The following is a 27,571-nucleotide window of genomic DNA, read 5'->3' as shown; positions in this document are numbered from 1 at the left end:
CACATTTACATTTCACTTTTTTTACATTCAGATGCATTCATTAATGGAAAAAAATTATCTAAGTCATTTCCAATGAAAATATTTATTTATTGAGAGTCATTTGAAAATCACATAGTAAAAATAATGACTATATATTTTAGCTTGGCTTGTACACCCTCTTCTCTCCTTAGTTCCTTTCTCATTTGTATTTTTCTAATAAACACATATTGAAATAATGAACTTCATTTCAATCATATGCAAATTTATAGTAGAAAGATTGGTACAAACACACTCTGAATTGTCACAAGAATAAACTAAAGCTTTAAAATAGGAGGCCATTATTGAGAAGAGACTGATTTTAAGATAAGTGAGTAAAAAGCATACAGAAACTATAGCTTACTTAACCAATGAGTGAATGCTGCCTACTCTGGATCCCTTGTTTTATAGACTTAAATAAACTAGACAGATTTCTTGTTCTCACTCATTTCTTTTTTATTAATTTATTTTTTATTTATTACAATTTATTCACATTGTATCCCAGCTGTAGCCCCCAATCCTACCCTCCCTCCTTCATCTCCTCTTATGAACCCTCTCCAAGTCCACTATTAGGGGAGGTCCTCCTCCCCTTCAATCAGACCCTAGTCTATAAGGTATAGACTACCTTATAGGACTGGCTACATTGTCTTTCTCTGTGGCTAGGTAAGGCTTCCTGCTCAGGGGGAGGTGATCAAAGGGCCAGCCACTAAGTTCCTGTCAGATACAGTCCCTTTTCCCCTTACTAGGGCACCTACTTGGAGACTGAGCTGCTATGGCCTACATTTGTGCAGGGGTTCTAGGCTATCTCCAAGGTTATCTGCATGGTGCTTGGTTGGAGTATCAGACTCAAAAAAGACCCTGGTGCCCAGATTTTTTGGTTCTGTTGCTTAATTGTTGGTGCTCCTGTCCCCTCCAGGTTTTGAAAAACCTAGAATTGCTAAAACAATCTTGTGCAAACAACAGATCTCATGGAGGTTTCTCCATCCATGATCTCAAGCTGTACTATAGAGAAACAGTAATGAAAACTTCATGGTACTGATATAGAAACAGAATGGTGGATCAATGAAATCAAACAGAAGAGCCAGAAATTCATCTACAGATACTTGATTTTTGACAAAGAAGCCAAACCATTCAATGGAAAAAGATAGCATCTTCAACAAATAGTGCTGATCTAACTGAATATCTACATGTATAAAAATGCAAACAGATTTATACTTATCAACCTGCACAAAACTAAAGTCCAAGTGGATTAAAGTCCTCAAAATAAAACCAGACACCCACTATACCTGTTGGAAGAAACAGTGGGGAAGAGCCTTGAACTCATTGGTGCAGGAGACAACTTCCTGAACAGAAAAACAACAACAGCACAGGCTCTACGATCAACAAGCAATGAGACCTCATGAAACTGAAAAGTTTCTGTAAAGCAAAGGACACTGTAGTCAGAACAAAACGACAGCCTACAGACTAGGAAAGGATCTTCACCAACCCCTATATCTGACAAAAGGCTAATTTCCAGAATGTATAAAGAGCTCAAGAAGTTAAAAAGCAACAAATCAAGTAACCAATTAAAAAATGGTGTACAGAGCTAAACAGAGAATTCTCAATAGAGAAATATTGAATTGCAGAGAAACACTGAAAGAAATACTCAACAGCCCTAGTCAACAACGAAATGCAGATCAAAACAACCCTGAGATTTCATCTTATACCCATCAGAATGGCTAAGATCAAAACTCAGTGAGAACACATACTGGAAAGGAAGTGGAGAAAGGGGAACCCTACTCCATTACTGGTGGGAATGTAAACTTGTTCAACCACTTTGGAAATCAATTTGGCGCTTTCTCAGAAAATTAGGAATAGTGCTTCCTCAAGATCCAGCTATAGCACTCCTAGGCGTATATCCAAAAGAGGCTCAAGTACACAACATTTGCTCAACCATGTTTGTAGCAGCTTTATTTGTAATAGCCAGAATCTAGAAACAACCCAGATGCCCCTCAAGTGAGAAATGGATACAGAAATTGTGGTTCATTTACACAGTGGAATACTACTCAGCAATTAAAAACAAGGAAATCATGAACTTTGCAGGCAAATGGTGGGGACTAGAAAAGATCATACTGAGTGAGGTATCCCAGAAGCAGAAGTACACACATGGTATATACTCACTCATAAGTGGATGTTAGACAAATACAGGATAAACATATTAAAATCTGCACACCTAAAGAAGCTAAACAAGAAGTACCCTGGGTAAGATGATCAATCCTCATTCAGAAAGGCAAACAGAATGGACATAGGAAGAGGGAGAAAACAGGGAACAGGACATGAGCCTACAGAAGGGCCTCTGACAGACTCTACCAAGCAGGGTATTAAAGCAAATGCTGAGACTCATAGCCAAACTTTGGGCAGAGTTCAGGGAATCTTACGGAAGAAGGCAGAGATGAAAGTTCTCATGCAGTTCATTTTCTTTTTTTTAATTAAATTTTTATTTTCATATATTAAAAAATATCTTTATCTTGTATCCCAGCTGTAGCTTCCTCCCTCATTCCTTCCCTTTTCCATCTTCCCTCTCTCATCTCCTCCCATGACCCTCTCCAAGTCCACTGATAGGGGAGGTCCTCCTCCCCTTCCATGTGACCCTAGCTTATCAGGTCTCATCAGGACTGGCTGCATTGTCCTCCTCTGTGGTCTGGCAAGGCTGCTCTCCACTCTGGGGGAGGTGATTAGAGAGCCAGCCACTGAGTTCATGTCAGAGACAGTCCCTGTTCCCCTTACTAGGAAACCCACTTGGATACTGAGCTGCCAGGGGCTACATCTGAGCAGGGGTTCTATGTTATCTCCATGAATGGTCCTTGGTTGGAGTATCAGTCTCAGAAAAGACCCCTGTGCCCAGGAGCTCTATTAGGAGAGCAACAGAACCAAAAATGCATTTCATTTTCAAGTTAAGAAAAAGAGAATTTGTCAATGAGTGACAAATGAGGAAACAGACAAAATGGAAATTTAAAAGGATGATATAAGGAGTTAATGCATATGATTATTTATATATTCTGATTATTAGAGAATTTAACTTTTAGCTAAAATCCAAATGAAAAAAAAAAAGAATGCAGTTACTGAGAAATATTTTTTCATATTATCCAACACATGAAGTTAGAAATGTATATATCATGGTTGAAGTTTTAAAAAGTTGGTAAGTCTGAAAGGCACTGATATGAGGTTAGAGATATTATGAAGATTCCTAAGAAATAGGTCTGTGAAATGGAGTAGCAGGTAAAGTTGTTTGCCACCAAACCTTTGGATTCAGTCTTTAGGATCCACATTATGGAAATATTTAAGCCTATGAAGTCATCAAAGAAAATGAGAAAATATAAAACCCAACCATTAGAGATAAAGCAGAGGACTTGACATACACAAAAGGAGACTTAAACATGACCAACAATAAAAACAAACAATCGAAAAATTTGGAAATCTGGCTCCCCTGAAGACCAAGAGGAAACATGTTTATTCTACAAACTTTCAAGAGATCAGTTAATAAAGTAGCTGCTTTTACAGCAGGTGCTCTTGTAGAAAGTTATTCTTGTCTTTTGTTGTGGTATTAATTCTTTAACTTTTGGGCTAAAACAAAGCTGTTTCACATGTTTTTCTTCTATTCCCTTCAAACACAAGAGAGACACAGTTTTTTATTGTTTGCTCCGGAAAAAAAGATGACATTAAATCATAGACTCCTACAGGAGTGTGGCTCCCAGTCTTTGATTTAACGTAATTTTCATTACCATTTTAAACAATCTACTAGTATATAAAATAGTATCTCTTAAAAACCTTGCTGCAAGTGTCATTTTAATTATTTTTAAGTTAATTTTATTTATAAATTAATCAAAATGATACGATGTCTTGAAAACAAATCAACCCTGTATAGTTATAGTTTCTGTTCTTTGTGATATGATTTTGGAAATTCTCACCCCCTCCTTTGTCACTTCTCTCTCAAACACACATGGACACATTTACACACAAAAAAACACATTTACACACACATAAGCACGTTCACACATAAACATTTAGACACATATAAGCACATTCACATACATAAATGAATTTACACACACATAATAAGCACATTCACACACACATGTAAACAGATTTACACACACATGAACACATTTATACACACATACACATTTGAACACACATAAACACATTTACACACATACACACACACACCACATAAGTTGTTGATTGACTGTTTGGGGGACTGGGTGTCACTTTACAGCTCAGGTTGAAATGAAATCAAAATCTAGGGGGAGAGGGTGTTGCTTTACAACTTGTGCTGATTTCAAATTCATGATACTCCAGCCTCATCTCTCCTGGAGGGGGGAGGGGGAATCTAGCACCAGATTTGACTCAACTCAATATTTCAGTGTCCTACAAACTGTGACTTCACTGTGCATATTTAACACAGACCACTTCATCTGCTATTAAAGTACATGAACAGGGCTTTCCACTATTTTTTTGTTTTGTTTTCAGGGAAAATATTTTTGATATATATTATTTATATGTACACATTATTTGTTTTTAATATATAATAATTTTCCTGGCAAATTTTATGTTCACATGCATATTTACAAATTAATATTTACATCTCCAAGTTAAAAAAAAAAAAAAAAAAAAAAACAAGTATCACTTTCTGCTCGGCGGCTCGCCACAGCGAGATGGCAGTACAGATTCCCAAGAAGAGAAAGTCTGTGGCTGATGCCATCTTCAAAGCTGAACTGAATGAGTTTCTCACTCGGGGTTGGCTGAGGATGGCTACTCTGGAATCGAAGTCCGAGTTACACCAACCATAACAGAAATCATTATTTTAGCCACCAGAACACAGAATGTTCTTGGGGAGAAAGGTCATTGGATCAGAGAGTTGACTGCAGTGGTCCAGAAGAGGTTCGGCTTCCCTGACGGCAGTGTAGAGCTTTATGCAGAAAAGGTGACCACAAGAGGTCTGTGTGCCATTGCCCAGGCAGTCTCTATGCTACAAACTCCTAGGAGGGCTTCCTGTGCGAAGGGCGAGCGATGGTGTGCTTCGATTCATTATGGAGAGTGGGGCCAAGGGCTGCGAGGTCGTGGTGTCCGGGAAGCTCCGAGGACAGAGGACCAAGTCCATGAAGTTTGTGGATGGGCTGATGATTCACAGCGGAGACCCTGTTAACTACTATGTTGACACTGCCGTGCGTATGTGCTTCTCAGACAAGGTGTGCTGGGCATCAAAGTGAAGATCACGCTGCCCCAGGACCCAAGTGGTAAGATCGGCCCCGAGAAGCCTGCCTGATCAAATGAGCACTGTGGAACCAAAAGATGAAATCTTGCCCACCACTCCCATCTCAGAACAGAAGGGTGGGAAGCCAGAGCCACCTGCCATGCCCCAGCCATTGCCTACAGGATAACAGGGTCTTGGCAACTACATCTGGAGCCTGGATCTTGTCCTATTTAACAAAGACGTTTAATAAAATCTTGCACAAAAACAAAAGAGAGAGAGAGAGAGAGAGAGAGAGAGAGAGAGAGAGAGAGAGAGAGAAAGAATCATCTGTGAAAGCAGGGGATCTGATTATGTTGTCGGGGTTTCTAGGCAGGAGCTGAGTAGTGGTGTGCAGAGATAGTGCATTTGTCAATGAAGACTAGAGTGAGAACATTCCAAGCGGGAGAAGAATGGTGTGAAAACTTTGACGTGATAAAGAGCTTAGAAGCATCTTAAGAACTGAAAGAATAATGAAATACATGGAACACAGAAAACCACAGGGACGAATAACCAAACCATCAAATAGAAGCCATAGAAACGTGGAGTAGGTCATATTAGTAATTTCAATAAGCATTGTGGCAGTGAACAGAGAATAGTTTGGAGAGAAAAAATAGACATACAACCATTTCCAGGGGCTAGTGCCATGGTCTGGGAAAATGTAGTAACATCTTGGTAAGAACACTAGGTGGAAGAGGTGGACATTGGGCATATTCTAGTAATTTTTCAGTCTTTGTGGGAGTTCATTTGTTTCTTTTTAAAGCCATGATATACAGTCTGTTTTAGTACATCTAAAGTTACACTAAAATATGAACTCCCCTTGGGGGGGAGGGTTAAGCCTTGCCAGGCCAAAGAGGAAGACAAGGCAGCCAGTCCTGGTGAGACCTGATAGGCTAGGATCAGATGAAAGAGAAGGAGGCTTTCTCCTATCAGTGGACTGGGGGAGGGGTATAGGAGTAGAATAGGGAGGGGGGGTGGGATTGGGAGGAGATGAGGGAGGGTGCCACAGACAGGAAAAAAGTAAATAAATTATAGTAGATAGATAGATAGATAGATAGATAGATAGATAGATAGATAGATAGATAGATAGATAGATAGGTGAAAGAGGGAAACTCCTATGAGGTAGAAAGCCAGAGAATTAGGGATCAGATTGGGTGTTTTTGTTACACTTGGTACTTAGAGAACCATTATCTTTCTTTGTGAGACAAGCCCCTGTACCTGAGTGCAGTGCTATCTGTGACCTAATTTCCTGTTGTAAGTCATACCACATTAGGGAGCATCTAATGCATGTATCCTGCACAGATGAAACACTTACAAATGAAATATGATTGTGTTTTGGTGAAAACTGTTTTCCAAGTAAATTTTACATACTGTACCAGGAATCAGTATATTGCCTTATCTTATATCTAATTGGCTCTTTCATGAAAAAAAAATCTAGTTTCACGATTTGTTTATATCAGTGTCGACAAATGGAAGAAGTTCAAAGTAAGTACATTCACTTCAGGTGTGGATTGAGGCCCCCTCCCTCCTGAATATTTTGGCAACCACACATAGCTTCAACCTTTATTTTACACTTTCATCTTATATTAAAAAAACATTATATTCTAATTTATTTCTTATTTAACAACAGATGCTATAAATATCAAAGAAAAAATAATGGCAGAAATATTAGTGTTAACCTTTCCTTAAATATGTATGACAAATTATTTGATTCATAGTATTTATATCTACAGAAAGACTAGAATTATCGTTCTTTTTCTCAGTGGTCACAATTTATGAAAAAATGCAATGCATTCCTGGATAATTAATTATACCAGCAAATTACCCAGATTTTGCTTTATCCTAGAAAGACTTTGACTTGAATGGTTCAAATCTGAATTTTACAATGCTAGAATTTTATACAAGATTAACTCCACTTGAAAAATAAAATCAAGACTGTGGTCAGTAGATAAAGAAAGACCTTTCTTGAATTAATTTGTTTATTTTTTTTTTAACCACCAGAGGGTATTCATGTAAGACTGCTCATCCAAAACTTCATTCTGTTTATATCTTTGACCAAAGCTGAAAGTTCATAGTCAATAATGACACAGGAAACCTAAGAACAATGGTATCACTGGATCTTGAGGAAGCGCTATTCCTAGTTGTCTGAGAAGGCACCATATTGACTTCCAGAATGGTTGTACAATTTTACATTCCCACCAGCAGTGGAGGAGGGTTCCCCTTCCTCCACAATCTCTCCAGCAAGTGTTGTCACTTGAGTTTTTCATCTTAGCCATTCTGATGGGTGTAAGGTGAAATCTTAGGGTCTTTTGATTTGCATTTCCCTGATGGCTAATAAGGTTGAGCATTTCTTTAAGTATTTCTCTGCCATTCGGTACTCCTCTGTCGAGAACTCTCTGTTTAGCTCTGTACTCCATTTTTTAATTGGATTAATTGATTTTTTGCTCTTTAACTCATTTAGTTTTTTATATATACTGGCTATTATTCCTCGGTCAGATATAGGGTTACTGAAAATCCTTTCCCAATCTGTAGGCTGTCGTTTTGTTCTGAAGACAGTGTCCTTTGCTTTACAGAAGCTTTTCATGAGGTACCATTTATTGATTGTTGCTCTTAGAGCCTGTGCTATTGGTGTTCTGTTCAGGAAGTTGTTTCCTGTGCCAATCCTAGGCATATACCCAAAAGAGTCTCAAGTACACAATAAGGACATTTGCTCAACCATGTTTGTAGCAGCCTTATTTGTAATAGCTAGAAGCTGGAAACAGCCCAGATGCCTCTCAGTGGAGGAATGGATGAACAAATTGTGGTATATCTACACAATGGAATATTACTCAGCAATAAAAAACAAGGAAATCATGAAATTTGCAGGTAAATGGTGGGATCTGGAAAAGATCATCCTGAGTGAGCTATCCCAGAAGCAGAAAGATGCACACGGTATATACTCACTCTATAGACATATAATATAGGATAAACCTACTAAAATGTGTACACCTAAAGAAACTAATCAAGAAGGAGGACTCTTGCTAAAATGCCCAACCCCTATCCAGAAAGGCAAAGAGGATGGACATCATAAGAAGGAGAAAAGAGGGAACAGGTCAGGAGCCTGACACAGAGGACCTTGGCCCTGCAGACTATCAATGTAGATGCTGAAACTTATGGGCAACCTTTGGGAACAATGCAGGGAATCTTAGGAAAGAAGTGGGAAACAGTAAGATCTGGAGAGGACAGGAACTCCACAAGGAGAGCAACAGAACCAAAAAATCTGAGCACAGAGGTCTTTCCTGAGACTGATACTCCAACCAAGGCCTATGCATGGAGATAACCTAAGACCCCTGCACAGATGTAGCCCATGGCAGTTCAGCATCCAAGTGGGTTCCATTGTAATAGGAACAGGGACTGTCTCTGACATGAACTGATTGGCCTGCTCTTTAATTACCTCTCCCTGAGGGGGGAAGCAGCATTACCAGGCCACAGAAGAAGACAATGCAGCCACTCCTATGAGACCTAACAGACTAGGATCAGAAGGAAGAAATAGAAACCCTCCCCTACCAGTGGACTTGGGGAGGGGAGTGTGTGGAGAAGGGGGAGGAAGGGAGGGAACTAGAGGGGGGATACAAAGTGAATAAAGTATAATTAAAAAAAAAAGAACAATGGTATCATTGTAAACAAAAAATATACTTTAAAGTAACATATTAAAAGGAATGAGATCAGCATGAGACTTATTACCCCTTGTTCTCTTTAAAACAAGGTAAGCCAAAATAAGTAGATGGCATTCTGTGGGCTGGGGATGAATGACTAAGGACCCATGCAGTGCTGTATCACAAGATTATGTGTAATTGGTGCATTTACCTCTGAAAGCTTTTGGTTCTGCTGAAGCTTAAACATTGCTGAAAATGCATTGAGTGAAAGGACAGGAATGATTCAAAATCACTCTGTTGAGAACTGAGTTGTTGTTACCACCACTAGTTTTTGTTTGTTCTGTTTCTTTTTGTTTTATAATGACTCTGATTATTGGCAGTACAATATATCATGTCAGTGACATAAATAAAAAAATAGTGAGAACATAAATAAGAGGGAAGCTACCTTTCTGCATTTTTTTGATTTTTTTTTTAAATTCACTTAGACTTTTCTGCTAGGTACTATGCAAGCCTCAGAGTTATCAAGCTGAACATTCAATGTTCCTTCAAGGAGCCTGCAATTTAGTGATATAGAATATATAAAAATATTGTGAATCTTTCGTTTGAATAGAATATATAATCTGATAAAAAATTTGGAACAAGGCAGCTTATATTATTGTTTATTAAAATTTCATATGACATTGGTTCCAATTATTTCAATAAAAGCCTCTCTAGAGTAAATATTACTCTCAATTGTTCCTTTTGCCATTTAAAATATTTGAAACTTCATTTCAGGTCAATTGTACATACTGTACAGTCTAGGCTTTTAATTCCAAGGATAGATATTGGCTTAGCAAAACAATAAAAAAAATGATGTCCATGAGAGTTAATTGATCCCAAAAGCCTGAGCTCAGTTTTAGAAATCTGAAAATAAAGTAAAAAAATTAGAGAACACTGGTTTACAATAAAAATTTATCAAAAAGAGAGCATATTAGCTCCTCAATTGAGAAAACCTTTTCTTGATCTCGATTTTAAAATGCAGGATTTCCCATGAGACCAAACTTAAAAAAAAAAAATCATTGAACTGGAAACTGACATTGTGTTTTTTGCTCTTAAATCTAGAAGCAATCTAATTATAGTTATTTCTTAGAATGGCTCTCACTAAGAACTGATAGTGAAATGGTAGCACTGAAGTGCCTGGTAACATGATTTTACAGGAGACTGAACAAACCTGAGAAGTATCAAGTCCTGTGTACTAGTGTAATGTATAAAAAGCAAATTAGTTTTAAGGGCACGAATCAAAAACTTTCTCTGCACTTACTGAAGAACATGTCTAAAGAACTAATTAACCCAAAAAATAATAAAAGCAAAATAAAAAAAAAAGTTTTACCTTTACTTATTTTAGTTTTTCTTATCTGATTTCTTATAAGGCTTATAGAGAAAGTGACCATGTACAGCCCAGATATTAACATCCAAAGTATTGTATGATGAATATGAACATTAAATGCACTTAACACTATAAGGATTTTAAAGGTAGTAACCTCTCTATATCTGTGAGTGTGGCTTCCCAGTTTGCCTTTATTTGTTGTAAATGGTGCCAAGTCACCAGTAAATTTGTTAGAAGAAAAAATGGGGAAGAGCCTTGAACTCACTGATACTGGAGACAACTTCCTGAACAGAATACCAACATCACAGGCTCTAAGCTCAACAATTAGTAAATGGGACCTCATGAAATTGAAAAGCTTCTGTAAAGCAAAGGACATAGTCATCAGAGCAAAACAATAGCCTACAGACAGGGAAAGGATCTTCACCAACCATATATCTGACTGAAAGCTAATATCCAGAATATAAAAAGAACACACGAAGTTAAAAAGCAACAAATTGAGTAATCCAATTAAAAACTAGGGTACAGTGCTAAACAGAATTCTCAATAGAAGAATATTGAATTGATGAGAAACACTTAAATGTTCAACATCCTTAGTCATCAGTAAAATGCAAATCAAAACAACCTTGAGATTTCAGCTTACACCTATCAGAATGGCTTAGCTCAAAAACTCAAGTGAGAACAAATGCTGGAGAGGATGTGGAGAAAGGGGAACCCTACTCCATTGATTTTGGGAATATAAACTTGTACAACCACTTTGGAAATCAATCTGGCACTTTCTCAGAAAATTAATAATAGAGCTTTCTCAAGATCCAGTTATAGCACTCCTGGTCATATATCCAAAAGATGCAAAAGTATACAACATGAACATTTGTTCAACCATGTTTGTAGTAGCTTTATTCATATTAGCCAGAATACTACCCAGCAATTAAAAGCAAGGAAATCATAAACTTAGAAAAGATCATCCTGAGTAAGATATCCCAGGAGCAGAAAGACACACACGGTATAGATATATACTCACTTAGAAGTAGATATTAGACATATAATATAGGATACATGTACTAAAATCTGTACATCTAAAGAAGCTAAGCAAGGAAGAGGACCCTGGGTAAGATGATCAATCCTCATGCAGAAGGGCAAAGGAGATGGACATCTGAAGAGGGAGGAAAACAGGCAACAGAAAAGGAGCTTTCCACAGAAGGCCGCTGAAAGCCTTTACCTGGCAAGGTATTGAAGGAGATGCTGAGACTCAGCCAGACTTTGGGTAGGGCGCAGGGAATCTTATGAAATAAGGAGGAGATAAGAAGACCTAGAAAGGATAGGAAGGACACAAGGAGAGCAAGAGATCAAAAAATTCTTGGCACAGATGTCTTTTCTGAGACTGATACTCGATTCAAAGACCATGCATGGAGATAACCTAGAACCCCAAGAACCCCTGGACAGATATATCCCATGGCAGGGGCATGGAAGGAGATGAGGGAAGGTGAGATGGTTTGGGAAGGGACGAGGGAGGGGGCTACAGCTGGGACATAAAGTGAATAAAAATTAATAAAAAATGAATAAATTAAAAGGTGTTGCCAAGTCATTTTGATAATTAGTCAAGCATGAAATTCTTGGATATAGCTTGTGTGTTCAATTACAGAAATGTGTTTGGTAGAATTTTTATTCCCTAACAGGATACTATAGGACAAGTACCTACCTACAGGTGAATTATTACATTTCCATCAGGTCTACAATCAATCAAACAGAAGTTTGACTAAAGGATAACAGCAAAAAATTCCAGTATTCTGAGAGAACTTAAGGAAGATAGATGTTCATACACATTCTGCGTTTTATTGTAAAAATGATGCCAATTATAATTTTAGTAACATCTTACAGGTGTATGTTTTCATTTATATCTAATTGAAACAGCATACTATACAAAAATTACATATGAATTAATTACATGTTTGTTTCTAAGAGAAAATTATCAGGGTTTTGTGGTTTTTTGATGTGTTTATTTTTTGTCTATTGCTTGTATTTCTCAAAACTCATTCTTACTGATCGTTTTTTCCTATATTCTATTATTATTATCACAATTATTATTATTACTTTACAGTTTTTCACTTTGTGTACCAGCTGTAACCCTCTCCCTCATATTGATCTTGATCACAGTCTTGTTTCTGAACTACCCCCTGTTTGTTTTTTTTTTTTTCATTAATTTATTGATTTAATCACGTAATGCCTGATCACAGGCTCCTCCTTGGACCTAAGCCTCCTGCAAGTATGTGGCAGATTTGCAGCTTGCTCATCCTGCGGGTCTCCTGACAATTGTAGCAGGGGCTGTCTCTGACTCTCTTGCCTTCCACTGGGTCCCTTTCCCCTAGCTGTGCTGCCTTGTCTGGCCACAGTGGGAGAGGACACACTTAGTCCTGCTGCAAAGTGATGTGCCCAGTGGTTTCTTATAGGAGATAGTTTCTTTGTAGTATACCACACACACACACACACACACACACACACACACAAATTACTGGTCACAATTCTTTGAATTCGGGAGCCAATTCAGAGAACCCTAGATCCCACTAAGCTTCAGAAAAATTCTTATACCCTAATCTAAACATGTTAGAAGATTTGTTGTCTGGATCAGTATTTTTTTTTAACCTTGAAAACATTATAGCTGGATAATGAACAAAATAGGTGGAATTTCATGTGAGATGGCCAAAGTGACCAAAATATGTACAACAGTCTTCTTCCCCACATAAACCTTAGGAAGATCACATAGGATTGAGGCAGAAAAATAAAACATTCCTGGTAAAGGTATTTTTGTCAATTCATTAAACATACAGACAGCACTCTGCAAGTGCACCACAATTCAGTAGCATCCCTCTGTTCTCAAAACCACTTAGTGGCAAAGACAGTCCTAGAACTTGGGTAGCTGTTACCCATTAAGCTATACGCTGTGCAATTCTAAACTCACGGATATGGGAAGTTTATGCTTTGGCTGATTAATCATGCAACTTGTGTCTTTTATGCCAGGAAATAGAAGACAATAGCAGGTTTGCATATTCCATTTCCAGGTTAAGAACCCAAGTATCACATTTCAACATGCAATCGAGTCCCAAAAGAATTTATTAATTAGTAACACTGTTTTGGAGACAATTGTTGAACAGAATTTGAGAAGCAGAAACCCCTATTTTAACATGCATTATACAAAATGTAAATCTTTGAAAGAATCACCATGAAATCTCAGTCCTTTCCTGAAACACTTTCACACATTCTGTTGCCGTAATTTTAAAACTGAAGGCACTCTAGTACTGAAACTGACAGGAATATTAAATGAATCATATGTCTCAAAGGAAGCTGTAAGAATAATGAAACAACAATTTCTACTATAGAAAATTTAAGTATGGCCACTTTTTCCAGAAGACCATAGCTCTGCTGTAATTTAACAATTCAGATACTGTTTTGGTTAATAATATACTTTTAAACTTGCTTATCTTGGAAAATAATTGGATTTTTAGGACCCTGTATTTTATCTCAAATTATAGACAAAGTATTTTAGAACAAGATACACAAATAAAAGTTCTTCTTTTTGAGCTATGTATTAAATTTTATTGTCTACTGTTTTCTTCAAGTTCCTTCTTAATGTAGAAGGAACTCTTATACATACTTAGCAATTATTGGAATCAAATTTACAGTTACATGAGGAACTAAATCTCCTAGCCTTTTTTTCCTAAACTCAACAAAGACTATATTACATTAAAATTTCATAAATTTAAATTTTATTTTTATTTTATGTGCTAAAATATTTTGTATATCATATGCATGTCTGCCCATGGAGTCAAAGGGGTCCACTAGAACTGGAGTTATGGACAGGTTTTGAAAGAACGTATGGGTGTTGTGAATGGAACCTAAGTCCTCTGCAAGGCCAATAAGTATTCTTAACTACTAAGCTGTCTCAATCACTAGAAACTTTTTTTTTAATTTTATTTTTTCTTATCAGTTACATTTTATTAACTCTGTATCCCAGCCGTGTCCCTATCCCTCATTCCCTCCCAGTCCCTCCCACCCTCCCTCATCTCCTCCCATGCCCCTTTCCAAGTCCACTGATAGGGGGGACCTCCTCCCCATTCATCTGACCCTGTTTTATCAGGTATCTTCAGGACTGGCTGCAAAGTCCTCCTCTGTGGCCTAACAGGACTGCTCCTCCCTTCGGGGGTGGGGAGGCCAAAGAGCCAGTCATTGAGTTTCTGTTAGAAATAGTCCTTGTTCCCCTCACTTTGGGAAACCAATTGGTTACTGAGCTACCACAGGCTACATCTGAGCAGAGGTTCTAGGTTATATCCATACATGGTCCTTGGTTGAATGTCAGTCTCAGAAAAGACCCTGTGCCCAGATATATTTGGTCCTTGTGGAGCTCCTATCCTTTCTGTATCAGACTAACTCCCAATCTTTCTTATGATTTCCTGTACTCTGCCAAAGGTTTGGTCATGAGTCTTTGCTTTGAAAACACTGCTAGCTAGAGTCTTTCAGATGCGCTCAGTAGACTCCTGTTATACGTTCAATGCACATCCCATCTGTCTTTCTAAACAAGGATTGATCATCTTACCCCATGTCTGCTCTCTTGATTATCTTTTTTAGGTGTATAGATTTCCTTATGTTTATCATATCTTATAGGTCTATATAAGTGAGTATATACCATGTTTGTCTTTCTCCTTCTGGGATATTTCATTCAGAATGATCTTTTCTAGATCCCACCATTTACCTGCAAATTTCATGATTTCCTCCTTTTTGATTGCTGAGTAATATTCCATTCTGTAGAAATACCACAATTTCTGTACCCATTCTTCTGTTGATGGACATCTGGGTTGTTTCCAGGTTCTGGCTATTACAAATAAAGCTGCTATAAACATGGTTGAGCAAGTATCCCTTTTGTGTACTTGAACGAACTTTGGGTATATACCTAGCAGTGATATAGCTGGGTCTTGAGGAAGCACTATTCCTAATTGTCTTAGAAAGCTCCAGATAGCTTTCCAGAGTGGTTGTACCAGTTTACATTCCCACCAGCAGTGGAGGAGGGTTCCCCTTTCTCCACAACCTCTCCAGCATGTGTTGTCACTTGAGTGAAACTTAATAAAATGATTGGTTGAATCATTACATGCTCCAGGAGTATCTGACCATCTTTTATAGGCTAATAGCCACATCTTTGAGCTTATTAACTAATCTTTTCACAGTGTGTAATAATAACATGACTTGAGTGAAATTTGATGTTACTTTTATTCTGCAGTCCCTTTGGCCTTGTAGATGCCTCTTAAGTGGACAGAAAACTAGAACCAGGACAGGAGGAAGATGATAGCCTGATGATTACGTGCTCCACACTTTAAAATTGCTGCAGTTGTGCTTACTGAATACTTAACTCCTCAAATATCAGTATTTTAAGTTTTATTGACACAGTTCACAAAGGCTGGACTACTGAAAAAGTAGAAATTTAAAACAAAAAAGAAAAAAATGAGTTTAACAAAAGAAACACTATTGCTTAACCTACAACTATGGTCTTAGATGGGTCATGTCAATATGTCTATTGACTAATTTCAGAGATGTATATATTACCATGACTACTGGAATAAAAGAAAGCATTAGCTCACATGTTATAATTCTTTGAGGGAATATTGAGAGTAGAGAAATTTTTTTTCTATAAAACCAGTCTAAATGTTTTGGGCATCACATCTCAGTCACCATTTAGTCACCATGGCTTAGAGCCTAAAATGCAAAAATTTTACTTACCACAAGAAACAACTTTTTGTATGTGTCTGTTAACTCAGGGTTTTCTCTTACTGTTTGTTTACATGACACATGTTATTTTCATGGGGATTTTGAGGAAAATATATTTGCCTTGATTGTTGGGGACTGGTATGCTGTCTGAATAGGGTGGATTCCTTGTTCATGTGTATACAGGTAATTGCTTCTTGTTCCTTTGCTTTGATTTTTGCAGACAAAATCTGAAAAGATAACCGAGGCTGGCTATAAACTCACTGTGTAGCTCAAGATTGCTTCACACTCATTATCCTCTGCCTCAGCTTTCCAAGTGCTGGTTTTATTACTTGTTTTAGTATTCGGAGTTGAGGCTGTTAAGATATATTTCACTTCTAACCCATGATTCTAAGAGAATAAAATAGAGGGATCTGGATACTTAGAAGCAATTATTGGCTCCAGAAGCAAGGTAGTGAGGCAATGGGCCTATTTTATTCTTTTTTTTTTTTTTTCAATGAAGTTTATTCAGGAACCTTGAACAATCATCTGACCCTGGGGAAAGCCAGCCCACAGCTTAAATAGCCTCTGGGTAGCCAACCCCAGCGTGCCACGTGGGCAATGCAGATAGGTCCACATACATGGAAGCAAGCTAGATCCTCAGCCTTAGCCAAATGTGGAATTGTTCCTGACAGAGAGCACTCACCATCGGGAAGGTGGAAGGCGGAAACCAGCTCCATCTTTAAGGCATAGCATTCCGCAGCTCTCTACAGTTCCCTCTTTTTGTTTTAGACACATCAGGCAAGAGTAGAGGTCTGATCTCTGATATTAGAAATAAATTGGGACTTTGTACTGATGTTCATTTAGGTGTCATTCACCCAAAGAGCATCAGACCCGACCGATACCTTTTTCTCAGAGGCGGGACCTGGGGCATCAACCCGCATGCAATCAGACATGCTCTTCTCTGTGTCCAAAGCGGCTGACCCTGAGTGCAGTGCTTAGCCTCGCATCCTGAGCGTAACATTTTAGCTTTTTATGGTAGCCAACCATGCTTAGCTTCAATGGCTGTAAAGGCCTGAATGGTCATGGCTGCATTACGCTGTTTTGAGACTCTAATCTTGCATATATACCACAGGCAAACCAAGGAGACCAACACCAGAAGGCCTGCTAATGCTCCCATGCCTGCCCATTCCTTCAGATGATTCATGGCTGCAGCAATCCATGATGGGAAACTGTTCTGACCTAAATCACCCAATCCTTCCCTAGAAAAAGTCTAGCAGACTAGTGGGGCAGAGGCGCCAGCACTCAGCTGTGCTCCAGACACAGGCACAAACAGTTGATGCGCGCCTGATGTCCAACTGGGTCACAGCAGCTGATCATTAAATTTACAACAAGAAACCCAGAAACAGGGCAGCTGCCCTCAGGACTTCCCTGGGTGAGAGGAGAACCCTCTCGACTAACAAAGACCACAGTTACCACTCAGGTCTATATCCCTGAGGTGAGCAACTCCTGAAAAAACACCAGCCATCCAGGGACTATACACAAAACGCTGAGAAGACATCCTTCAGGAAAAACCAGCTTTCTGCAAAGGGGATTCTCTCCACCACAGGATCCCCAGGAACCACCAAAAAATAACCCCAAACACCTAAGATAGCACAATGGGTAGAGGCCAGCGTAAAAGCTCAAGCAACAAAAGACAGAGCAATATGGCATCTCCAGAACCCAGTTACCCAGGGGCAAGTAGCCCTGGACACCCCACCATAACTGAAATCCAAGAAGACGGCCTAACAAGTATGCTCATGAAGATGATAACAGAGGAAATAAATAAGATTCATAAAGACATAGAGGAAGATAAACTCAAACAGAATATTGCCATCTGTAAAGAAGTAGAGGAAGCTGCAGCCAAACAGTTTATGGCCTTTAGAAAGGAAATGGTTAAAACACTGAATGAAATGAAAGAAACAGAGTTGAAGGAACTAAAAGGAAAACAGGAAAGTACAATCAGACAGGTGAAGGAAGTAAAGAAAACAACTCAAGACCTGAAGATAGAATTGGAAAAATTAAAGAAAACACAAATGGAAGAAATAATGGAAAGGAAGAATCTAGGGAAGAAAACAGGAACTACAGAGGTAAGCATAACCAACAGACTACAAGAGATGGAAGAAAGAATCTCAGGTGTAGAAGCTACAATGGAAGAAATCGATGTATCTGTCAAAGAAAATGTTAAATCCGAAAAATTCCTGACACAGACCGTCCAAGAAATGCAAGACAATATGAAAAGACAAAACCTAAGAATAATAGGTACAGAGGAAAAAGAAGACTCCCTTCTCCAAGGCCCAGAAAATATTTTCAACAAAATCATTGAAGAAAATTTCCCCAACCTATTTTATTCTTTAGCTTTCTGTGTTGGAGTTTGTTTTCTGCTTCTTAGGAGAGGGAAGGCTAGAGCCAAACACATAGTCACAGAAAGTAAAAGAACCACAGGCTTCACTTCCCCTTTCACCCTCTCTTTACATCAAGATATTCTTTAGGCTGGAAACTCCACAAGCAAAGCTTCAAGTGTCTTTAATCACTTCATTTTTTATATTAGTTACAATTTATTAACTTTGTATCCTGGCTGTAGCCCACTCCCTCATTCCCTCCCAATCCTACCCTCCCTCTCGCATCTCCTTCCTGCACCTTTCCAAGTCCACCGATAGGGGAGGCCCTCTTCCCCTTCCATCTGACCCTATCTTATCAGGTATCTTCACAACTGGCTGCAAAGTCCTCCTCTGTGGCCTAGCAAGGCTGCTCTTCCCTCAGGGGTGGGGTGTGGGGGCCAAAGAGCCAGCCATTGAGTTCATGTAAGAAATTGACCCTGTTCCCCTTACTAAGATACACACTTGGATACTGAGCTACCATGGGCTACATCTGAGCAGGGGTTCTAGGTTATAGCCATACATGGTCCTTGGTTGGAGATACAGTCTTATAAAATACCCCTGTGCCCAGATATATTTGATCCTTCTGGAGCTCGTGTCCTCTCCAGGTCATACTAACTCCCTCTCCCCCTTCTTTTACAGGGTTCCCTGCACTCTGCCAAAGGTTTAGTTATGAGTTTCATGAAATTTGCAGGCAAATGGTAAGACCTAGAAAAGATAATCCTGAGTGAGATATCCCAGAAGGAGAAAGACACACAGGATATATACTCACTTAAAAGTGAGTACTACACTTATAAGATAGGATAAACACACTGAAATCTGTACACCTAAAGAAGATAAACAAGAAAGAGGACCCCCAGGGGTAAGATGATCAATCCTCACTTAGAAAGACAAATGGATGGACATTGGAAGTAGGAGAAAACAAGTAACAGGACAGGAACCTACCGCAGAGGGGCTCCGAAAGACTTTACCTAGCAGTGTATCAAATCACTTCCATTTTTAATTACTCTTTTGGTTGCCTGGTGGATAGCATTGCATGCTTCCTAATATGAGAGAGATAGTCAAAAAGAGATTGATGGTAGACAGATAAGTACATAGATGATAGATAGAGAGATAGATAGACAGAGACAGACAGACAGACAGACAGACAGACAGATAGATAGATAGATGGATGGATGGATGGAGGGATGGATAAATGGATGGATGGAGGGACAAATGGATGGACAGAGAAACAGACAGACAAGCAGGCATGCAGATAGATGATATTAGAGAAGAGAGTATATCTCATCAATCTTGCAGAAATATTATAAAATCTTTCTTATGCTTTTATTTCCATGGGTGAATTAGAAATAAATATTAAAACCTGTTAGGATATGTTTATTACCAGCAAAATAAAGCATAGCTCCTTTTTTTCCATTACATAAGCATAAATAATTTCCTTTGTAATGGATTCCAAATTTTTCTCTTAGCTATAGAGGAATCCAGAAAATTTTCCCTGACTCTTAAGAAACTTGTCAGACAATTAGTACACACACACACACACACACACACACACACACACACGTGCGTATGTGTATCTTTTTTCTTGGATGCATATATGTCTGAGAATCACATACATGCCTGAAGAGAAGAGGGTGCCCAACACCCTAGATGCAGAGTTATACACAGCTGTATGCCACTACTTGGGTGATTGGAAGGAAATGTCCTCTGGAAGAGTGGCCAGTACTCTTGACCACTGAACCACCTCTCCAGCCCATGGAATTTTAAGCAGCCAAAGCTCTTGGCCACCTGAAAAAAAAAATGTGTTTTGTAACTTTGGTCTAATAAAGTACCTGTAATAAATAACAGCCCAGGTCTTGTAATACACAACTGAAAGAAAAAAATATAACTTTTAAATCTATATTCTAGAAGGAAAATCAAACAATTATAAACTGACATAAAACTGGATTTTAAAAATACAAATACAGTACTCATCATTATGTTTGTTATGTATATAGTGTACATACTTATGCATGTTTACACTAAAAAAAACGCACAAAGCCTTTGGCAGTTTCTGTGTTAGAATTGGGAAATTACAAATGTTTTTAATTAAATATCTTGGTTGCCTGTGTGTTTTAGAAATCTTCTTTTACATATTTTGTTTTTATTTGTGTTATTTACAGTCTATTCACTTTGTATCCCACCCATAGCTCCCTCTCTCTTCCCCTCCCAATTCCACCCTCCCTCCCTCTTCTCTACCCATACACCTCCCCCAATCCACTGACAAGAGAGGTCCTCCTCCCCTTCCATCTGATCCTAGTCTATCAGGTCTCATCAGGACTGGCTGCATTGTCTTCCTCTCTGGCCTGGTAAGGCTGTTACCCCCACTCCCGGAAGGGGAGGTGATCAAAGAGCAGGCCAATCAGTTTATGTCTGAGACAGTCCCACTACTAAGGAACCCACTTGGAAACTGAGCTGTTATGGGCTACATCTGTGCAGGAGGGTTAGGAGTTCTAGGTTATCTCTATGCATTGCCCTTGGTTGGAGTATCAGTCTCAAAAAACACACCTATGTCCAGATTTTTTGGTTCTGTTGCTCTCCTTGTGGAGCTCCTGTCTCCCCCAGGTATTTCTATCTCTCCCTTCTTTTATAAGATTCCCTGAACTCTGCCCAAAGTTTAGCTATGAGTTTCAGTATCTGCTTTGATAATCTGCGTGGTAGTTTTTCAGATGCCCTCTGTGGTAGGCTTCTGTCCTGTTCTCTGTTTTCTCCCTCTTCTGATGTCCATCCTCTTTGCCTTTCTGAAAGGATTGAGCATCTTGCCCCAAGTCCTCCTTCTTGATTAGCTTCTTTAGGTGTACAGATTTTAGTATGTTCATCCTATATTATATGTCTAATATCCACTTATACGTCAGTATATACCATGTGTGTATTTCTGCACTGGGATACCTCACTCAGGATGATCTTTTCTAGTTCCCACCATTTGACCGCAAAGTTCATGATTTCCTTGTTTTTAATTGCTAAGTAGTATTCTGCTGTGTAAATGAACCACAATTTTTGTATCCATTTCTCTCTTGAGGGGCATCTGATTGTTTCCAGATTCTGGCTATAAAAAATAAAGCTGCTAGATTTCCTTGTTTTTAATTGCTAAGTAGTATTCTGCTGTGTAAATGAACCACAATTTTTGTATCCATTTCTCTCTTGAGGGGCATCTGATTGTTTCCAGATTCTGGCTATAAAAAATAAAGCTGCTACAAACATGGTTGACAAATGTCCTTGTTGTATACTTTAGCATCTTTTGGATATATGCCTAGGAGTGCTATAGCTGGATCTTGAGGAAGCCCTACTCCTAATTTTCTAAGAAAGCACCAGATTGTTTTTTCCAAAATGGTTGTACAAGTTTACATTCCCACCAGCTATGGAGAAGGCTTCCCCTTTCTCCACATCCTCTCCAGCATGTGTTCTCACTTGAGATTTTGATTGTAAATATTCTGATAGGTGTAAGCTAAAATCTCAAGGGTTGTTTTGATTTGCATTTCACTGATGACTAGGGATGTTGAACATTTCTTTAAATGTTTCTCTGCAATTCAGTATTCCTCTATTGAGAATTCTCTGTTTAGCAGTGACCCTATTTTTTAATTGGATTACTCAATTTGTTGCTTTTTAACTTCTTGTGTTCTTTATTTATTCTGGATATCAGCATTCTGTCAGATATAGGGTAGGTGAAGATCCTTTCCCAGTCTGTAGGCTGTTTTTTTGTTTTTTTTTTTGTTTTTTTTTTTTTTTTTCTGATGATAGTGTCTTTGCTTTACAGAAGCTTTTCAGTATCATGTGGTCCCATTTATTGATTGTTGAGCTTAGAGCCTGTAATGTTAGTGCTCTGTTCAGGAAGTTGTCTCCTGTACCAATGAGTTCAAGGCTCTTCCCCACTCTTTCTTTTAACAGGTTTAGTATGTCTGGCTTTATATTGCAGAATTTTATTCCCTTGGACTTTAGTTTTGTGCAGGTGATAAGTATGGATCTATTTTCGTTTTTCTACATGTAGACATCCAATTAGATCAGCACCATTTGTTGAAGATGCTATCTTTTATCCATTGTATGGTGTTGGCATCTTTGTCAAAAATCAGGTTTCCATAAGTGTGTGGGTTTATTTTAGGGTCTTCTATTCGATTCTATTCACCAGTCAGTTTCTATGCCAGTACCATGAAGTTTTTACTAGCATTGCTCTATAGTACAGCTTGAGATCAGGGATGAAGATACCTCCAGAAGATGATTTATTGTAGAGGATTGTTTTAGTGATTCTGGGTTACTTGGTATTCCATATGAAATTGAGAATTTTCTTTCAAGGTCTGTAAAGAATTGTGTTGGTAATTTGATGGGAATTGCATCAAATCTATAGATAGTTTTTGGTAAAATGGCCATTTTTACTATGTTAATCCTGCCAAGCCATGAGCATGAGAGTTCTTTCCGTCTTCTGATATCTTCTTCTAATTCTTTCTACAGAGACTGAAAAGTTTTTTCATACAAGTCTTTGACTTGCTTGGTTATAGTCACACCAAGGTACTCTATGTCCTTTGTGGTTATTGTGAAGGGTGTTGTTTCCCTAATTTCTTTCTGAGCCCTTTTGTCTTTTGTATACAGAAGGGCTAATAATTTTTTTGAGTCTATTTTGCATCCAGTCACTTTGCTGAAGGTGTTTATCAGCTGTAGGAGTTCCCTGGTAGAATTTTGGGGGTCACTCAGGTATAATATAATATCATCTGCAAATAGTGATGCTTTGACTTCTTCCTTTCCAATTTGTATCCCCTTGAACTTCTTTAATTGTCTTATTGCTCTAGCAAGGACTTCAAGAACTATGTTGATATGGAGAGAGTGGGCAGCCTTGCCTTGTCCCTGATTTCAGTGGGATTGTTTTACATTTCCCTCTGTTTAGTTCGATGTTAGCTCTAAGCTTTCTGTATAGTGTTTTTACTACTTTTAGGTAAGTGCTGTATATCTTATATCCCTGATCTCTCCAAGATGGATAGAAAATATTTTATAATAAATTTAATGCTATATGTTTATGTGGATATACTGTTATTGCTTATGCCAACATGTATGTGATTCTTCCACAAGGTTTATAGTTTCCTAAATTCTGGAACCCAGTTTTGGTGATTCTTACATACTCTTCTCTTTCAATGTCTAATATACTTTATTTAATTGATGACTTGAGCAATTGATTACAACACTACATAAGCCTAGCTTAATCCAGGAAAAGTGTGCAACTAAGCAATGAATTTAAAAAAATAAAAATGTAAGCTCCTTAGTGTTCTGTGTGAAAGCTGTCGTCACATCAGTGAACAGACAAGTGAGACCACCCAGTGACTGAAATGATGGAAATGAACAGATCATAAATTACGTTCCCATTTTCCCACCATCCTTAATTTGGAGACTACAGTTTTGCATCAAAAGAAAAGAAATTTTACTAATTTGAATAATGGTGTGCCTTCCACTGAAATTATTTCTCTGTGTTTCATTTCTTAATTTCCTGTCTGACATACACTCCCATAATAGTTTCAACTAAGTTTTGGAAACAAGCACAACCTTAATGCTTTCAACTCATTTCTCCCTCAAAATCCCAAGAAGCTTTACCCTCAAGTTTTACTTTGCGTAAGAACTGTGATAAGCACAGAAGAACCAAAGAGTCAAGCTTCTCCCTTCAAATGATGATATCCGGTTTATGTGACAATCTGATTAGGACATGGGCTGAGACACTGTAATTAGGGTTCAAATTTACTGCCCATTTCCAGAGATAGGTTCACTGTAATTGTAACATCTCTAGCCAACCAGTGTCTATTGCTCAGACTTACCGTATGGCTTATTAGCTGTCCATCTGTTTTTACGTGTGGCTTGCTCTCTAATCTAGCAGTTTGAGGGCATGCTTTTTTCACTTGAACTGGTTAGAAAATATCTGCATGCATTGTAACATAGTCTTGTTGTTATTTATAGTTAATTAGAAAAGACACATCAGAGTGTTCTTGTCTCTATGCATAGAGTGAGGTATCATTTTAAGACTGGCACATTATTTTCCTTCAGTTGATGAATGTTTACTGTCACCGCTCAATAAGAGATGAGCAACAGTCTGCTGATTTTGGCAGTGTCTGCATTGTGGGGATGTTTAGCTTGTCCTCCTGAATTACAGCTCCATTTATTTCATCCAGTTTCATTAATCTTTTGAATACTCTCATGGCTGATGATATGGCTACTGCTAGTGTTGAGTGGAGGATTAATTACAAGTACTTTCGAGCAATGCATCTATGGAAGCCAGTCCCCCTAAATGATTTGGATGTAATTTTAATTAACACAGAACAGACTGGTAATAGACTGAGAACTCTTTGCAAAGGACAGTCTCCAGAGCGAAGGTCAAGGGAGAGGTAGGAAAGCATTAAATGTGACCCTCAGGGAAGCCATAAAGTAGGAGCATATTATAAATTGAAGCCCCAACACATGGTGTTTACTGGTAGGTCATAGCATACAATTGCAGCATTTTTCTGTTTTTGAAAAAGATAATAGATTTCAGTTTAGAAGATACTTCAACACAGAAATTCCAGCTACCAAGTTCATTTTCTGTGGAGTGGAAAGAGTTACCTACGATGAAACAAAAGCACATACCTAAACTGGTTTAGTAAAAAAAAAAAAAAAAAAAAAAAGAAGGAATCTTAAATCTCTTTTCTATTTCTTACTGCTGACATGTAAAATGTCATTTTGATTCTGCTCATCTTTTCATCAAAATCATCAACATGTCAAATCCTGTAGAATCATTGAAACAGGCAAGAAATCCAAGTTCTAAGGCAAGAGAGAAAATAACTCTCATTGTTTTGGGAAAAAAAAAAGTTTGCTAAATGATTTTTTTTGTAACGGTTCTTATTTCCTCATCAGCTTACATTATAATTTAAAAGATGCACTTCTAGGAGGAAATTTTTGATTCCTAGAAAATTATATGTCTTATTCCTAATGCACTCATTATGTTTGTCAGACTGAGTGATGAGGATGATGAGAATGAAGATAGCTGATGCTTTGGTACACTTAAGTTGTTCCAGGTACTGGTAACGGCTTTACATCTCTAACATATTTACTTTTCAAACCTTTGATGTAGGTTGTGTTATTGCTTTCACAAATACAGAAAGTTTTTTGTAAAGTACACAAGAATATCTGCCCCAGGTCTGTGCCTTTTCTAGCTCTCTTATCTTTTGCCAACCTAGCATATCTCATTTTCTGTTTCTATTTCTCCTGTTCAGTCTAGAAAGAGAAAAATAAATCATTACATTTTTTCATACTAAGTTGTCAGCAGATGTAGGACTATTTGCTCTTCCCCAAATATTTCTTTTATAATGTTTAGTTTTGTTGTCTGTTACTGTGTCTTTGATGACAGAGAACCCTTGTAGTCTCCATAATAGTTGTCATTGACCTATCTTTCATGTAACTGGGCTTACTATTCATTATTTCATATTAATGCTGCCCATCTATACTCCCTAAAAAACGAGGCTTGAAGCTTATTTTTTTAGATTTTACACACACACATTGCCTATCATTTTTAGGCATCACTTACATCCAAACCATGCTTTCTAATACCGTATGTAATTTGTATTTGTGTCCTAAGATTTTCTATGCATTAGCTCCCAGGTTCCTCACTTTCTCCCTGCTAATCGCTTTGCCATTTGTAATGCTCAGACTCATTACACAAAGTTTATAATCACCAATATTGTAGAATTTCCATGATCTCAGGTTCATCCAGTCCTCTAACTAATCATTAGTTCTCTTTCTAACCTCAACAATTTTCCACTTCCAAATAAACCTCCAAAATATTGATTGTACAAAGTCACTGTTCCTCTCATGTTTTGTACCCTTATTCCCTACCTTTTCCAGAGAAAAGTCAACAGTTGTTATGACCACTTAGCTTGTAAGCCCCAATTCATTTGCCTTTTTCTTGCTTAATCTTAGGAAACAAACAATTCATGATTAAAGCTATCACTCATTGTTTTCTAGGCCAGCAATATTACAATAGAATGTGACCGGAAGAAGCTGTGGAAACCAGTTTAAATTGTATAGTTTCAGGTTACATTTATACCCAGTAATATCAAGGGAATGATTTTAGCTCATATTTTTCAAATTAATAGATCTTATTTTCACCTTTCTGTGAGACTTTCTCAAACCATGCCTTTAAAACGCCTTAATTTATAGATAGATACATAGATAGATAGGCAGACAGATAGACAGATATGATATATATAATAGAGAGACAGAGATAGATATTTTCGATTTAGCCAGTAGCCACGAAACCCCATGTCAACAGTAAACGCCAGCAGTTCTCATGCAATCTGTATTCGCTCCTTTATGAGGGGAGAAATCATGTTTTGAATAGGCTCAGCCAGCTCCTGCTCATATCACTGGAAGCAAAGTCTCTGCCTTACCCAAAGCTGTTCTCATCAGTCTGCACTGTACCCACATTAACTTTACCATCATTCTGACTTGAAACATGCTACTATTTATTTAAAAGAAAATAAAAATTCTGCTATTATTTAAATTGCCTTATCAGCTAGCAAGCCATTCTTTCTTAAAAACTGAGTTCTGTGAAACAATTATCTGTACTTACCCTCTCACTTTTCTCTTTTTTTTCACGTTTCTCTTTTTAGTTATTTTATCTTTTTTATTTTATTATTATTATTTTTTTATCAGTTACATTTTATTAACTCTGTATCCCAGCCGTGTCCCGATCCCTCATTCCCTCCCAGTCCCTGCCTCCCTCCCTCATCTCTACCATGCCCCTTTCCAAGTCCACTGATAGGGGGGACCTCCTCCCCATTCATCTGATCCTGTTTTATCAGGTATCTTCAGGACTGGCTGCAAAGCCCTCCTCTGTGGCCTAACAGGACTGCTCCTCCCTTCGGGGGTGGGGAGACCAAAGAGCCAGTCATTGAGTTCCTGTTAGAAATAGTCCCTGTTCCCCTCACTTTGGGAAACCAATTGGTTACTGAGCTACCACAGGCTACATCTGAGTGGAGGTTCTAGGTTATATCCATACATGGTCCTTGGTTGAATGTCAGTCTCAGAAAAGACCCTGTGCCCAGATATATTTGGTCCTTGTGGAGCTCCTATCCTTTCCCCATCAGACTAACTCCCCTTTTTT

The 27,571-nt window shown here is 38.1% G+C and overlaps 1 protein-coding gene and 1 pseudogene across 20 annotated transcripts in view; both read left to right on the top strand.

Annotated features, from left to right (window-relative positions):
• Positions 1-27,571, top strand: part of Lingo2 (leucine rich repeat and Ig domain containing 2) — a 1,357,796-nt gene that overhangs the window by 441,816 nt on the left and 888,409 nt on the right. The window lies entirely within an intron of this gene.
• Positions 4,710-5,515, top strand: LOC110540754 (small ribosomal subunit protein uS3-like; annotated as a pseudogene).

This window comes from Meriones unguiculatus, chromosome 20 (genome assembly GCF_030254825.1).
Source record: "Meriones unguiculatus strain TT.TT164.6M chromosome 20, Bangor_MerUng_6.1, whole genome shotgun sequence".
NCBI classification, from domain to species: Eukaryota; Metazoa; Chordata; class Mammalia; order Rodentia; family Muridae; genus Meriones; species Meriones unguiculatus.
This window is presented reverse-complemented; position numbering and strand designations above follow the sequence as displayed.